Here is a 16,431-nt window from a genome sequence, read left to right on the forward strand (position 1 = left end):
TGTTCTTTTAATTTTCACTTTGACATATGACTTATACCACACTATATTTGGTCTGGTGTATAAAATTGTATAGTATTTTTCTCTATTTACTTTGCAATGTATCATGATGTGCTCTTGAAAAACCCGATAAATAAAGTGTTTAAAAAAATAAATGAAAAAATTAATAAGCTGACCAGTTTAATTGCACCACTAACACATATTCTCATATATTTAATGAAATATAAACTGTCACTTCCACTTGATAATTTCTGTAAATACTCTTTAGTCCTCTGCATCAGTGTTTTGAGGATGGTCATATGAAGACAAGCTGTAAATACTTTTTTACAGCAGCAACCAAGGGTGAGACCCTGTGCGAGGACTGTGTGTATCTTAAAAACATTCATTTCTGTGACAACTAAAAACCCAGATATTTCCTGCCACAAAATGCTTGTTTCTGTATATTCACTCCTGGAGACTGGATGTGAAGGTTCCTTAAATAGCCAGCAGAGGGCGCACCTCGCCTGCTGATGAAATCCACTGAACACATTGTATGAAAGGGAGAAGCTTTTCCTGTTCCAGGTCAGCGGTGGCAGAGACAGTACAAGCAGCGAATGTTGACATCATTTCCGGCTTCTCCCTTTGTGTCCAGCCTGCTGCAAAGGAGGAAGGACGCCCTGTCTCTCTGTACAGTCATCTTCATCCCGACATAGTCCCTTCGCCTCCCCCAGACTCCAAATCTGCACCTGCCCCACCCCAGCCATAGCAGGGGGAGAGAGCCTGGAAATGTCTGTACAGGTTTCTGCTCAGGTAGGAGATTGTCAGCACCTTGTGGTGTGTTTGTAGAAATAGACTGAATAATCCTCGAGGAAATCTCCTTCAGGAGCCAGGCTCTTCAATCCAGGGACCTCTGAGGGCCTTTCCGTCCGGCCCTGGGGGTGTGTGTGGTCATCGTTTGATTTAAAGAGAGAGGATCTGTGCCCTGCACTACATCTTAATGCACTGTGAGTAATCTGTACACACTGTACTGCATTTCACTGCACTATGAGAAATCTGTGAATACTGCGCTGCATCTAACTGCACTGTGAGTAATCTGTGCACAGCATCTTACTGCACTATGAGGAATCTGTGCACGCTGCACTGCATCTTAATGCACTGTGACAGATCTGTGCAAACTGCACTTTACTGCACTATGAGGAATCTGTGTCACTACAATGCATCTTACTGTACTGAGAAATTTGTGCCACTGCACTGCATCTTACTGCACTGTGAAAAATGTGTTCAAATTGCACTGCATTTTAGTGCTCCATGAGAAATCTGTGCACTCTCTTTGCTCGGCTCTCGCTGTTAGCTTGTTGACTTGCCCACCTGTACCCCTATGTCAGAAGCATGTCACCAAGGCAGTTGAACATCAAGCCTTCCCTGCTGCCCCATGCCCCTTTGCCCCTCTTTTTTATATCTCAGTCTAGGTAAAACCTCAGTCATTGCAATAGTTTCCAGCGGCATATGTTGGCTTATAGCATTATCTGCTGCAGAGGTTGTGTGTCTGGTTCAGGAATTGTGTGTTTTTGATGTACCTCTGCAGGTTGGATGTGTGTGTGCATCTGAACAGGGTAGAGTTGTCTTTGCAGGCTGTGTGTGTGTTTGAGGCGCATCTAAAGTATGTCTTTTTGAAGTGTGTCTGTTTTAGAAGATGTTGGCGGTACTGTCAGTCACTCTGCTTGGCCTCTCCTCTCTGTACAGGAATCTTTAGCACCGCTTGCTGTAAGAGGGTCTGCTCTGTGCAGAATAGTCAGGTACTACTCGGCTCATGGCAGATGTCTGGGCAAAGTCACATGTGAACTTCTAGTTCTTCTCCACAGTTTGGAAGAATTTGGCAGTTTTGAGTGAGACTTCAGCACGACATCCAAATGTGTGAGTGATTACAAGCACCCAGGGCTACTTGTATGACAATGCTACAAGAGGTTGCTGCACTCTCTCATCAACGGTGTGTTGATGAGGATTGTTGTGAGAAGTTGGCCTGGCGTATGCTGGTCACTAGTTATAGTGGCCACCTTGCACCAGTCCAATTTGACTCTTATGGTAGATAGGTTTAAGACAACCTTTTAAAGAAAGCTATCCTAGTGGTAGCTGTGGAGAGCAGCCTTCAGGCTAAGTCTCTGAGGAATGTAAAACAGCTTGTTTTACCTTTATAATCTCTTGAATTACCAAATGAAAGGACACCACACAGGTATATATATGTATTTATTTCTAGACTGTTAGAAATGGGATTTCTGGTTGGCTAAGGCTTGCGCCAAAGCCAGGCAGAAACCACCACTCTGAGTCAGGGCTGGGGGTTACACGCCAAGATAACCCCTGCTCACCCCCTTGGTAGCTTGGCACGAGCAGTCAGGCTTATCCCGGAGGCAGTGTGTAAAGCGTTTGCGCGCGCACACAGCAACAACACCCTAGGCCCACCACAAAAGAAACTCTACACAAGGTTATATATAAAAAATAGCCTTTGTATTATAATAAACACATTAGATGATAATCACATAATTTACACTGTGCCAACTGGCACTGGGCAGAATTTTACAGGGGACTATTTACACAAGACAGGGCCACATGGACCACTGTCAGAATCAGCACAAATCACCAATTGTACATGTAGAACATATACTAACTGTAACACAAATTATCACTGCAGAGCACAACCAGTAACTACTGGCGCAATAATGACTTCAGCATTATCACAAGAGAATCAGGTATAAAACCTATCCTGTATCCATCACAGGGGCATAAACACATTATGCAATTTCTCATTAGTCTAACGCATTAGACCTAACCTCCTAAGTATAACTACACTAGGGGAGTACATCACACAGGGAAGTATAATCTCCCTAACATCAACCTAAACAGGTTAAACAACCTCCTATGCAGAAATCCTATCTAGAGGTATAAAACACAGGGTGCCCAAAACATACTACACACAGTATCATTTCCTACCACCCAACGCATTAGTATATTAATCACAATAACACCTAAATCACATTAGGGTCCAGGTTGCGCCAGAACCTAAACGTAGCAGCTGCCCACTACTTGCTGGGCAGCTGGGGACAAGAACAGGGCCTAAACGCTGCATCTGGCACTAAGTGCTGCGCAGCTGTGGAAGTCAAATGAGGCCTGGGCTCTCAATGGCCCTTGAAATAATGTCAAAACTTTGGAGCCACCTAGGCTCTAAACACAACATGTCCCCCAGTACTGTGGTTTTAAACTGGAAGGTGCCCTCAATACTGTGGAGCGCACTGGCGCTGTGAACATCTGTATACATGGCGGAGCAAACACGGGCCCCTCTGGCCCTTGTAACCAATATGCAGAAATGTTGGAGCCACGCACGGGCTCTAGAAATACACATGCCCCCATGGAGCGCACCCGCTCCTGAAATGATTCTGCCCTAATTCAGAGTAAGAACTGGCCCCTTCGTTGGAGCGGCCCGCAACGGCGGGACCGCTCAGGCACCAACACTGTGCCTCCCGCCTCACTAATTCAGCCCCACTCACCGGGACTTCACCTGGAACCGGCGAGGCTCCGGACGGCTGGGGTGGCGCGTGGGGCTCTCTGGGAGCCTTCCTTCACCCGGCCCCCTCCGGGGACCCGGGACTTCTGCTCCTCAGTAGCTGGACGCGGGGCTTCCCCTCGGTCACGGGAGCCCCGCTCAGCAACGTTCTCCTCTCACTTGCGGGGCTTCCCTCCTCCGGCGAGGAAGCCCTGCCCACGAGAACAGTCTTACCTTCCTTCCGGGTCGCGCTGGGCAGCGGCCCGGAAGAGGTTCCATTGAGGCACAGCCGCGGCGGGGATTTCTCTGCGGGCAATACTTGGTAGGCTCCCGTGAAGGAATTACGCCAAAGCGGGGTGGGCACCCGCATTAAAAAGTATAAGCGGGGTGGGCTCCTGCAAAGGCTCCCAAAGAATGCGGGGTGGGCACCCGCAACAGAGATAACGAAAACGGCAATGAGGGGTAGGCTCCCTCTCCTCGGTGTAAAAATAAGAATAAAGCGGGGTAGGCTCCCGCTATCAAAGGCACCATAATGTGGGGTGTGTACCCACTCCAGGCAGCATCACGGGGGAATCCCTACGTCGGGATTCCCTCGGCGGAGATCGCAGCCCAGCGCTGCAAAGCCTGCTCGCTCCTCCTCTGGGAAAAATAAAGCGCTTGGCTCTAGACAAAGGAATAAAGCGCTCACCAGGCGCTAGGACAGCAACAGGTCCTGTAGGGATTTAAGGGCAGAAGGGTCCGCCAAAAGAAGTCCTCCAGGGGCTGGGCAGGGCCCAGGGAGGCAAGCCTTCCCCTGGGCCCCAGCAGCATCACGCCCCTGGTAGTTTCTAGTGCAAGAACATTTTCATGGGGTCACAGCCCCTCTTTTATACACAGAATCCTTTGTCTCCAAAGGTGCAGGCAAGGGGCGAACCAGATGCAACTGGTTCCTGAGCACTTTGTTTTGCTCAGCCCCTCTCCCTATTCACAGGACAGGCCAGGGACATTAGACGCACCACAGGGGGTGGAGCCAGCATTGTGTGTGGAAAGCCCAGCCCTATTCAGGTCCCAGGTGTACTCCTCCCTGCCATCAACATGCAGCTCTCTCCATTCACCACCGGGGCAGACCCATCCTGACTCCTGGAGCCAGACACACCAGCCAATCGTAAGCCAGACAGTCACTGCACATTTATTATACAGACAGGCCAGCTTCTAGAAGTGGCACTTCTACACGAGACACCGTAACGTCGCACACATCATTGCGCAGCATTCACTCTCACGAGTTCGCACATACCAAACTCGACCCTGCACTCCTCTCACATCAGGACTTAACACGGTCATTCAGATCCCCCATGCATTCCTATGGGAGGGCAGGTCAGTCTCACTAAACATACACAGAGCGCACGCGCTTTCCACTGGGACACAGCCTAGAGGCCTAAAACCACTAGTACAACACAGAACAAAGGCTAGGATATGCAAAAAGTTCTAGGGGTGAACTGGCCATAAGGGCCAAGTCCAACATAGACACACTCTACTAATCTCTTTATGAGATTAGAAGTCAGGAACACATTCAAATATCAACGTTTCACAACAAGTTAAGCACAAATATGGCTGGGGCCCTAGGGGCGTAACAGACCATATACTAAAAAAGAGGTTTAGGAAAGTCAACTTGCAAGGGGACAAGGCCTAGGGCCTGTAGAATCACTGGGGCTTCACTAATGCAGCAAAAGCAGGTAAGTAACAGACCCACGGGAGGCGCATGCAGTGTGAGAACACAGCTGCGGGTTCCCTATTGATTTAAATTAAGCAAGTCGCGGTTGGATTTTTAAAGTTTTAGGGTACTTCAAGGAAGTCTACAAGCAAGCCACTTACAAAGTAAGTAATTCGAGGGCCAACACAGACTAGAGCACCGGAGTGCACGAGTTACCTCACCCAGGGAAACCGGGTGCATAGGTGGCTTTTGGTGTTGGGTCGCGTCGCTGTTTTCTATGGAAGCCAAAGAAGATTTGCTGCTTGCGAAGACTGAAGAAGTGTCCAGTGGAATCCAAGATTGGGTTCAAGATGAAGATGACCTGAAAGCAGAAGGGACAGTGTTCACAGTCACTTGCCAGTGACCCGGGGCCAGGAAGATGGATGCCCACGGATGTCGGGTGATTTCAGCCGATGAAGGGTGTTTTGACTCTTCGCTCACGAGGACCAGGAGGGATCGACGATGACCAGCAGCTGGATTCGAAGTGTCCCACGACGTCTGCAGCTGACTGAGGTGTCGGCAACCGGATTGGCGCCAACAAGCCTTGGCAGCAGCAAGTCTCGTGAAAAGTGAATTTACTCAATGGTGCAGACCAGCAAGGTCTGAGGGACTCACCCAGCAAGGGTAAGTGAGGGCAGGCCTGGAGCAACCAGGGGAGCCCTTTGGTTTGATCAGAAAGTCTTCAGGGGACCCACAAGCCAACGAGCAAGGGATCGCGAAGACGCCTCGTGAGGAAATGCTTCACAGGAGCCCACAGTCACTCGGGACGGGGTAGGCCGCTGAATTTCGGTGCACAACCTGCTGGAGGCTTGGGCCACAAATGGTCCAAAGCACAAGTTCATAGAACGTTGTGAAGGGGATGCACTCGACAATAGTGCACAGTACCCGGGTATTGCTGTTCCTCATCACTCGTGGGGTCCACTCGCCTCAGCTCTGCTGGGGACTCACAATGGCCGTCGAGAAGTCAGGAGATCCACTTCTGGGGCTGCAGGGACTTCGGGCTGCAGCGGGAGCGGGAAAGTTTGCGACCCTTGATTCAAAGTTTTGGTGCCTGCCAAGCAGGGGAGTCACTCCTTGACTCCAAGGGAGATTCTTCCGTCTTCCAAAGGTAGTGGAACATCGAAGGACCAGGATTCTTCTTGTAAAGCGTCATCCAGGGATATCTAACTTGCAGTGGCAAGGGTTCCCTATCTTATACTAAAAGACAGGAAGGGACTAGCTCTATGACCACCCCTCTGGGAGGGTCAGGGTAGGGGGTGGTTACACCCACTTCCCTTTGTTCAGTTTCGCACCAGAGCAGGGACAGGTAGCCCCTGAACCGGTTTGAGCTGGCATATTCACAGAGGAGCCTACTGCTCCCCCAGTGCAGGACTTTAAAGCACTCTAGGAGTGCACCCACCCAGCCCCAATACACTAAATCCTGTCTGGAAGGTGGTGACACCTCCCTGTGACAGGATGCCTATTGTTGGGCCTCCTCCACTGCGAGTTTCAGTCAGCAGCAGGAGGGCAGCCCAGTGTCTGTGCTGGTGGCATCCATTTTGTGATGCCAGGGCTCTTTCAGATTTCTACCGTGTTACCACAGTAGGTACATGTTGTCCCCTCTAGAAGGGTGGGATCATACTCCCACATCAGTTACTGGTGTGGGGGTATGATTCCAAGTTCTTTGACACCAAATGATGCAGTCATTCCAAAGTTAGCATTTACCGGTAGGTTATAATGCACTTAAGAGTATATGGTTTAACCGCATCCACAAACAGCCACAGGGAATAGACCCTGCCAGCTGTAGAGGGGCCCTGCTCAAGCAGAGGCACCCTCTCACATTGTAAGCCAAGCACCCTGCCCTCAGGATCGATAGGGCCTGCCTTAGGGGTGACTGATAGGTTTATATGTGTGTGTGTGGGTGAGATATAGGAACCTATACCTCAGTGAGGAGTGCTAACACTACCTCACCCACGCTGCAGTAGCAGGCCTGTGGTGTCCGATTTAGTCTGCTTCCCAGGGGTGGCATAATACATGCTTCAGCCCCTGGTAGGCCTGTGAAGTACCTATGCCCTTGGTACCTAAGGTACCATATACTAGGGGCTCATAAGGTACCACAGTATCCAATCACTAGTGCATCTAATATGCACTCCATGTTATTTAAGGGAGTAAGCAGATAGGCTGGGGTCCTGGATAGCAGGATCCCAGCCAGACTAGTCAAAAACCATTCAAACACCAGGAAAAAAGTGGGGGCAACCATGCAGTCAGATTCCACCTTCCTACAATTGTGCTATGATATGAAGCCCACATGAAGGATTCCAAGAGACTCTTGAAGTCATTCTGCTCTGCTTGTCACTTCAGCAGGAAGGGGAAAACAAGCTGAGCGAGCAGAAAAAAGAAAAAAGAGGCCAGATAAGGGAAATAAGAGTGATATAGTGAGAAAAAACACAAAGTGTGGAGTAAAATAATTAATAGATATCGACCAAAATATGAAAGAAAGAAATTTGGACAGGAGGGAACGACATGAGAAATGTAATGAACATTATTTATAGATTGCCAAAAGTTGAAGTATATGTTAGGAGCTAAAAATGTGATTTAGGTGTGACGTGAATGTGAGTCTTCAAGAGTTATAGGTGTAATGTGCTGTTTAGTGGTACCAATACTTGAACCAACTTTATATCTATGGATCTGGGATTTAATCCCAATCACCGAACGGTGTACATGAACCAAAGGGAGGGATCAATGTATTTTCGGGTTACCAATCTCATCTCTAGTGAGATAGTTAAGAGGTCCCAGGTTCCAACCGCCCTCCTTTATAAATGTGTGTATGCGCATACTGCACAGATCTGTGTTACCTTTGTATCAAACATACCAATCCTAATAAATTCTGTTGGAGGTGGCCCTTTCTAGGGTGCTTTCCCTTTTTTTTTGCTTTTGTCCCCCCTGGTTTTCAGCTGATCTATGTATTGGCCTAAGGACTTTGATTGCTTTTTACACTGCCATTCAGTGCCAAAGTGATGTGCTTGTCATATACATACTGGTGATTAGTGTATAAATGATTGGCTAACTTGAGTTAGCTGTAAGTACTTTGTCTAGAGGTAAGACTTATAACTAGGGCATGTAACTCAACTCCTTCTCCGTGGGCCTGCAGAACTGGTTGTGCCACCCACAGAGGTAGTTCTTTAAATGTGCCACAGATTTGCCATGACGGGGCCTGTGTTTGCAGGTTACTGTTACTAGGCTTGGCATTTAAGAAGACACTTGCCAATGTTCTGCATGTCTTTTGCTATATCTGAGTACTCCCTGTATGTATGCGTGTGTGCTCTACATACACTGGTAGTAAATGGCACCGAGTAGTGTGTTTGGTACAGTAGGGCCTGCTTCTCGTATTGGATTGGCCTGAGGGATCTGTGGAAAGGCTATTGAGCTGGATTTCCTGCATGCAGAAGGGTGTCAGTATATTGTTTGATATCGAGGAGTTCGTAATGGCGAACCTGCTCCAGTGGTGCGAGTGAATTCGACATTATGACGGTGGAAATACCACTTTGGGAAAGTGGGAATGTCTGTACTCATCGCTCTGTATGCCTATCCACCTGTCTCCAATTCACAGCTGGTTGCTGGGGGGATGGCTACATCTGTGCATTTTCTGATAAGACAGCTATAAACTCAAGGGGCTCAAGATATACTGTAGACCTCTCACTCTGAGGGGACTTCCTGTGTTGGTTAAGAGGGGGTGGAATTGGCATCTGCATTCCAAGTGGCAGGGTTGTGGCCCCACTAAAGATACTGATCAAGCCTCCCAGGGTAGGATGTCAGACATAACAACATGTAGAGAGGGCCCGTGCATTTCAAAGGTGGCCTTTTGAGATGATCTCATCTTCATAGGTCATTGTGGGTATAACCACTGGGCCTCTGCCTTTAGGAGTTAGAGATGCTTTGGGGATTGGAAAAATACTACGCTGGTTCAACGCTGGAACATCAACAAGAAGAACTATTGGGGTGGGGGGCTGCAACTGGATTATCTACAGACTTGTGTTGGCCTGGGGCTTGTTGTGCTCTAGGAAGGGGACTATCACTTGGTGGATTTTACCTGGATGTTGCTGGCCTGCAGCTAATTGCCAACTGTTGTGGCTTGGGTCCCCAAGCACTCTCCAAGGGCTGGTTGACTGGCCTTCTGTCAACGAGTTTCCATGTTTGTTATTCAGGGACTCTTCGTGGGATTTCATCTACACATTTTGTACAAGGTCGTCTAGAATACATATCTTGGTATGCTGTTTTCTTTGCTTGTTTAGCAACAGCGCTTAATATTTAGCCATAACATGTTGGCATCTCCAGCACAATAGTTTTATGATATAAATGGTGTTCCGTCCCCTTGGATGCAGAGAGGAGAATTCCGGCAGCGAGGACTGTTCTGGAATGACAGCAGTGCCTGACATGCAACCCTGTGTAAACTAAGTTTACACTCATCATGCAAACCACCTTACTACATACACCAGGTATGGGGGCTTAGATCAATCCCAGCAGAAATCGCAAATATATCCTTATGCTCACAAGATAAGGGTAGAACTAGACAGATATATAATTTGCAATGGGTGGGATGTTTGTCCTATGCATGCAGTCTGGTAGTAATTCAAATTACTTTGTTTAGTTGCATCTGCCTAATGATCACAGCTCATTTGCTTCATAATAGACTACAATAGTTTTAATAAATTGTAAACTTTCTTTCTGTCTTTCTTATGTTTACTATGGGCATGCATGAGTGAGTAAGTGAGTAACAAAAGGGGAGGGTCCGTTTCCACAGTGCCCTTGGGGATAGAGGGTCCTGTTTGAGGTTGCCGAAATCACCTGATACTCTGGGAAGATTAGGAGTTCAGGTGAGGCGCTGTGAGCTAGCAGGATTGGGCCAACAGGTACTGACATTATAGAGAGACTCAGTCCCTACACTCTGACGTCCTGTCATCCTAACACACAGTTCTGCTTTACCAGCGCAATCCGTGCAACAGGTTCAACCATTATAACATTGCTGTGTGGTTATATGATTATATTGTTCTACTCCTACCTGACACTACCTATCCTATTGAGAGCACAGTGGGAGTTCCCTTCGCCAGATACCTTTGGGATACCCTAAACTGCGATACCTGACTGTCATGTATCACAAAGCCAGCCTGTGTAGAATGGTTAGCATCCATCTTTTTTGCCACCAGTCTTTCTGTGTGTGTTACATTATAATACCGAAACAATCATGTTGCGTTTAGATATTTCCACAACACACGGTTTGATTTTAAAACCTGCAATTTCCACTCAATTGCATGATCGTTCTCAGTTGACTTTGCCCATGCTTTAAGAGACACTTGTCATTAAGTGTAACATAGAATGCATACAATATTTTTCAAAGAATATCTGTGATTTGACAATGCAGTCATGCCATTGTCCACAACAGCCAATGCATTTTCCAAATTAATCTTGTCAATTTGTCTTAAGCATTCAACAGCGTCCTCCTGAGAAGTTTTCCACAGTTCATTGTAAGTGGCGTATGTGAATCTGTTAGAATGTGGTCACCTAGGACCCAAGAAGAAATCTTGTAAACCCATGTCATCAGAAAGGAAAGATAGATGTTCCTTAACTGCAGAAAATGTGGAATGTTGTAACCATTGCTGTGTTGAAGCAGGTTCGGGTTATCAAAAAGTAGAACAGTGGGGGGAGGAGCCTAGCGCGCAACCAAGATGGCCGCGTAGGCTTACAGCTCTCGAGGGCCTCCGCAACCTCCCACGTCCATCCTGACTAAATCCTGGTAAACTTGATGGGCTTTTGCTGATGCATCCGCGCTGAGGTGCCACCCGTTTTCCAAATTCAGATCGGACGCCGGGAGCCCGAATGGTCGCCCTCCGAAGATTGCGGCCTGCTGTTGCGTAGGTCCCGATCTCGAGTTGGTGGGGTGCCCGGGTACGAAGTGAACAACAGCGGCATGCTGAGCCTGACTTGCCGCGTACCCCGCACTTTCACTTTCGTTTTCGAGTCTGTCCTTTTGAGATCGGCTGAGGGACCTCGGTGTTTCAGAGGAGAGCGGACGGCGGAGTGTCTGGCCTGACTTTCGGGCTACACACGGACTTCCTGCCCGCGACTGCAGTGTTCGGCTGACTTGGCCAACTGGTTCCTGTCCCCGGCTTCCACGAGTGCCAACTTTGGTGACCTCCGGACGATGGCGACTAGACTAGACGGTGACAAGTCGAAACCCAAGTCAACCCGGAGGGGATCCTATGCATAGGCCAACAATATGGATCGGTATGCGCAGCTGAAGGGGTCCCCCAGTGGCTTGCATAAATCGCCTGAGAGGGCTAAAGAGGTTTCGGGCCCATCGTCAGAATTGACCCTGCAGGACGTTATGGGCGCCATTGAGGAGATAAAGGCTGCGGTGGGTCAGCGGTTTGATACCCTGGCGCATAAATTGGACGCGGTCCTTATTGATGTGAATTTGGTCAGGGCAGACCTGTCTAAAACCAACGATCGGGTCGACTCTTTGTCTCAAGCGGCGTCGAGCCTAACTGTAGATGTGGCAGCCCTGCAGATGGAGGTCCGCCGGCTGCCGCTGGCCAGTGACCAGACGGATCGTCGACTTGAGGACTCTGAAAGCAGGGCTAGACGGAATAACGTTCGTATCATCGGAGTGCCGGAAAGATCGGAGGAATCTGCCGCGGATCTATTTGTGGAGGATCTGGTGATCAATCATCTCGCGGCCAAGGGATTGAGCAAGTTCTTTGCGGTGGAGCGGGCCCATAGGATTCCGGGTGGTGCGCCCAAAGTGGGTGCTCCCCCGAGGCCTATAATTGCCCGACTTTTCAACTTTCGAGATAGAGATGCTATCCTTCAGGCGTCGAGGGTGGCAGGGCCGCTGAAGTTTGAGAACTCCAATGTCAGCTTCTATCCAGACTTCACGCAAGCGGTCCAGAAACAGCGGCTGGGATTTTTGGGTGTGAAACGGCGCTTGAGAGACATGGAGTTGAAATACGCGATGTTGTTCCCGGCGAGGTTGCGGGTTGAGTTCCAGGGTCGTTCCCACTTTTTTGACCGGCCGGAGGCAGTTGGAGACTGGTTGGATGCTCTGCCGCGGGGACAGGACCGAGACAGTCGGACGGCGGAACACGAACGGGATGTGGTGGAGCGGGACTAGAACTTGGTTCCTGGCGATTGACTAGACTGGCGAGGTTTTGTACCTTGGCTCAATTGTACTTTAATCTGGTACATCATGCCCTTCAAGTGCCTGGGGGTTGTGGGGAGCTTATTGGGGTCCTTTCCTCCTTCTGGGGTTCTTTTTGTGGTATAGGTTAGGGCGACAGGCACACTGCAAGTTGAGGGGGCTGTTTGGGCTCAAGCAGGGGTGCAGGGAGGGGGGAGTTGTTCTGGGATTGTGGGGGAGGGGGGTTGTTGGGGATGGTTGTTTTCTTGTTTTGCAAGGCAATGTGAAGTTTTCTGCTGAACTCTCTGGGTTGTGCTCTCCGGGATGTGGGTATCATGTGCGGGAGTGGGATGGGGGGTAGGGGATTGAGAATCCTTTCGTGGAATGTGAACGGTCTGGGGGACAGGATCAAGCGCGGGGTGGTGTTGCAGTTCTTGAAACGAGCCTCGCCCGACATTGTTTTCCTGCAGGAGACACATTTGATTGGGAACTCCTTCCAGGCCCTAAATAGGAGGGGCTATCGCCTTGCCGCTCACTCTGGTTTTACTTCTGGCTCTAGGGGAGTGGGCATTCTGTTTAGGGCCTCTCTCCCATTGGAAGTGGACGAGGTGCTTCACGATGATAGGGGGCGATATGTGGCGCTGGTGGGGAGATGGGAGGGCAGGACTGTGTCGCTCGTAGCTGTGTATGTACCTCCGGGGTTACAAACGGCTACGTTTGCTGATTTGGGGCGTTTGGTCCTGGGACTCCCTGGGGGGGTTTTGGTGTTGGGTGGTGATTTTAATGCTGTTGTCTCCGGATTGGAGGACCGCCACCCTCCCAGGGATCTCCCTAGGGCTCAGGCCTGGTTGGGTGGTTTTTTGGACACTTTGGGACTTGTAGATTGCTGGAGATTGATGCATCCGGGACAGGCGCAATACACCTTTCACTCGGGGGGCCCATGGGAGTCTCTCGGGACTTGACTATATGCTTATGCCGGCGACCCAAGCTGGAATGATTGGGGAGGTGCGTCATTTAGCCCGAGGTATCTCTGACCATTCCCCTCTATGGTTGCAGCTGAGGGTAGTCTCTGGGGCAGAGGGGAGAGTGGCACCCATTAACACCTGGTATCTTCGTAACCCTAAGATCCGCGCGGAGTTGGTCAAGTCCACTGATCACTACTTTACTGATAACGTGGGGTCGGTGTCGTCGGCCGTCTCCCTATGGGAGGCTTATAAGGTGGTGGTCAGGGGGCAGGCCTTGTCCCTTATCTCCCATACTAAGAAGTGCGAGAGAGCGGAGGTGGTCCGCCTGGAAGCGGAAATAGCTGTAATGGAGGAGGACTTGGAGAGTGGGGTTACTGAGGAGAAATTGCATGTTCTCAGCCTCAAACAGTCAGATTACAGAGCGTTAGTCATGGAAGCGGCTAAAGAGATGAGTAGAGAGCAGCAAGGGCGGTTGTATGATGTGGGGGATAAGGCCGGAAAACTGATCGCTTGGTTGGATAGGAAGGAGAGAGATAGCAGGGTGGTGCCCGTTGTGGAGAGGAGTGATGGAGTGCGTGTGACTGACCCGGTTGAGATCGTTGACTGCTTCGCAGCTCATTTCCGCAGAGTATACTCTCCGGTCTCGTTGCGATCGGAGGAGGATTCCCATAGCCTGCTTAGAGACATCACATTGCCAACCCTATCGGAGGCAGACGCGGTGTTGATGGAGGCGAAGTTGTCGTCAGATGAGATCGCTTTGGCCACTCGTTCGATTGCTTCGGGTAAAGCGGTGGGTCCCAATGGTCTCCCCATCGAACTCTACAAGTTGCGTCCCGATAAGATAGCACCATATCTTCGAGACATGTTTTTGGCGGCCCGTGCGGCGGGCTTCCTCCCCCCTGACCAACGCCTCGCCAGCATAGTTGTGATACACAAAGAGGGGAAGCCGCGAGATCGCTGCGCCTCCTATAGGCCCATTTCTCTGTTGAACGCAGAACCCAAAATTCTGGCTAAAGTGTTGGCTAACCGACTGGTTCGGGTCGTGGGCGACTTGATTCATCAGGATCAGTCTGGTTTTATACCCCATCGGAATACCGCTCTAAATCTGAGGCGGTTACACGGCGTCCTTGCTAGAGCGGAATTCATACGTGAGCCGGCCATCTTGGCATCTTTGGATGCTACAATGGCATTCGACACTTTGGAGTGGCCATATATTTGGGCCGTGTTGGCGAAATTTGGGTTCGGCCCGGAGTTTATTGGTTGGGTAAAATTACTATACGCTGACCCACTGGCTCAGGTGGTAGTGAATGGTAGGGTGTCGGCTCCCTTCGCACTGGGGAGAGGTACGCGGCAGGGGTGTCCGCTATCACCCTTTCTCTTTGCACTTTCTTTGGAGCCTCTCGCCGCCTGGTTGCGTTAGATGGACGCCGGAATTCGAAGACCGTGTCTCCCTTTACGCGGATGATATCCTTCTGTATCTCACGTCTCCCCGGCAGTCGCTAATTGTATTGGTGGACGTGCTGAATTCTTTTGGCCGCAACTCTGGCCTGGTCATCAACTGGGCCAAGTCGTGCGTCTACGTCCTCTCGGGGGATGCCCCCCTGCTGCCGCGGGGTTGCCCAGCTCAGATTGTTACCCTGGGGTTCAAATATTTGGGAATCTTTATCTCACTGGACACCGCGGGTCGCTATGAGCGAAACCTTCTACCTCCCCTCCAGCGATTGAAGGCCGACGTAGCGAGATGGCGACGACTTCCGCTCTCGCCGCTCGGACGGGCGGCATTGTTTAAAATGATGTCGCTGCCTCGTTTCTTGTATGCCTTGCAAAATACTCTTGATGTCGTGCCGGCCCGTTATTTCCGGGAGGTGGAGGGTCTTCAGCGCCAACTGTTTTGGGACGGGCGGCCGCGGATTGCTCTCGCCAAGTTGACGCTCCCTTGGTATGATGAGGGGGTCGCTCTCCCCGATATTAAACAATACTATTGGGCGTCTCAGTTGGCGGCGGTGAACCACGGGATATATGGTCCTGCCTGAAACCCGGCCTTTGAGATGGATAAACTCCTGCTTCCGGGTGGAGACTATAATAGGGCGCTGTACTCGGTGACCCAGGACATGCGGTTGACGGGACCCACGCGGGTGGCGGTGCACGTGTGGCACGCGGCGAATGCTGCGATGGGGTGGAGGGATCGCTTAACTCGGGCGACGCCGTTGTATGCTTCTGGGCGGTTGGGCTGTTTGTGGAGATCGAAAGGCTTTGAGAAATGGGATATGATTGGTATATGTAAGGTGGGGGATCTGTGGGCGAAGGGAGCTTTCAAAACGTTTGAAATGCTTAAAATTGAATATAAATTAAACGATAGAGAGTACTTCCGGTATGCTCAAGTCTACCATGCACTTTGTTCGGTCTTTCCGGATGCTACTGCTATCCCCGAGTATTCCCCACTGGAGGATAGAGTGTTGGATGGCTATGTGCCCGACAGCACTATTTCCCTGATTTATAAGAAACTCATTAACGATCGTGCGGACTTGCTGCTCCGTTTGAGGGAGGCATGGACGGGCGATGGCTTGGAATTGGATGATGAGGACTGGGTATCGGCGGTGGCCTCCCCGAAAGAGGTGGCGATCCCGGCCCGCCTACGGTTTGTACAGCTGAAGATCCTCCATAGAGTGTATGTCACAGGGCCCGGTTTGCTGCGTATGGGTTATTCGATGGATGGATTGTGTAAGCGTGGATGTGGCCTGCCGGGCACGTTTCTTCATATCTTGTGGGAATGTTCGGAGGTTGTGCGATTCTGGAACGGTATCCACACCGTAATGGAGGGGGTCACGCATGTGGCCCTGTTGCCAGAGGCTAGGAGGTGTTTGTTGAATGTCAGGGAACCGAATGATTGTACATGGCCTGCTTTATTCTGTACGCCCGGTGCAATAAAGTGAAGCTTGTCTCCCTTTGTGCAGGAAATACTGGTACAGTGGGTCATAAATATTGTGTTTAGATACTTTATCCCACTCTTATGGAAGGGACCATAAATACCAACTGGATGTCACATTCTGAGGTGGTCCAGGTGTGTTGTGTG

At 50.1% G+C, this 16,431-nt stretch overlaps 1 pseudogene across 1 annotated transcript in view; it reads left to right on the forward strand.

Annotated features, from left to right (window-relative positions):
* Positions 1-796: 796 nt before the first annotated feature.
* LOC146839463 (uncharacterized) overlaps positions 797-16,431 on the forward strand; it is a 49,596-nt pseudogene continuing 33,961 nt past the window's right edge. Inside the window, exon 1 of the transcript XR_014981085.1 lies at positions 797-980. The product of XR_014981085.1 is annotated as an uncharacterized LOC146839463 (transcript). The remainder of the gene's footprint in view (positions 981-16,431) is intronic.

Source organism: Triturus cristatus, chromosome 4_1 (assembly GCF_964204655.1).
Source record: "Triturus cristatus chromosome 4_1, aTriCri1.1, whole genome shotgun sequence".
NCBI lineage: Eukaryota > Metazoa > Chordata > Amphibia > Caudata > Salamandridae > Triturus > Triturus cristatus.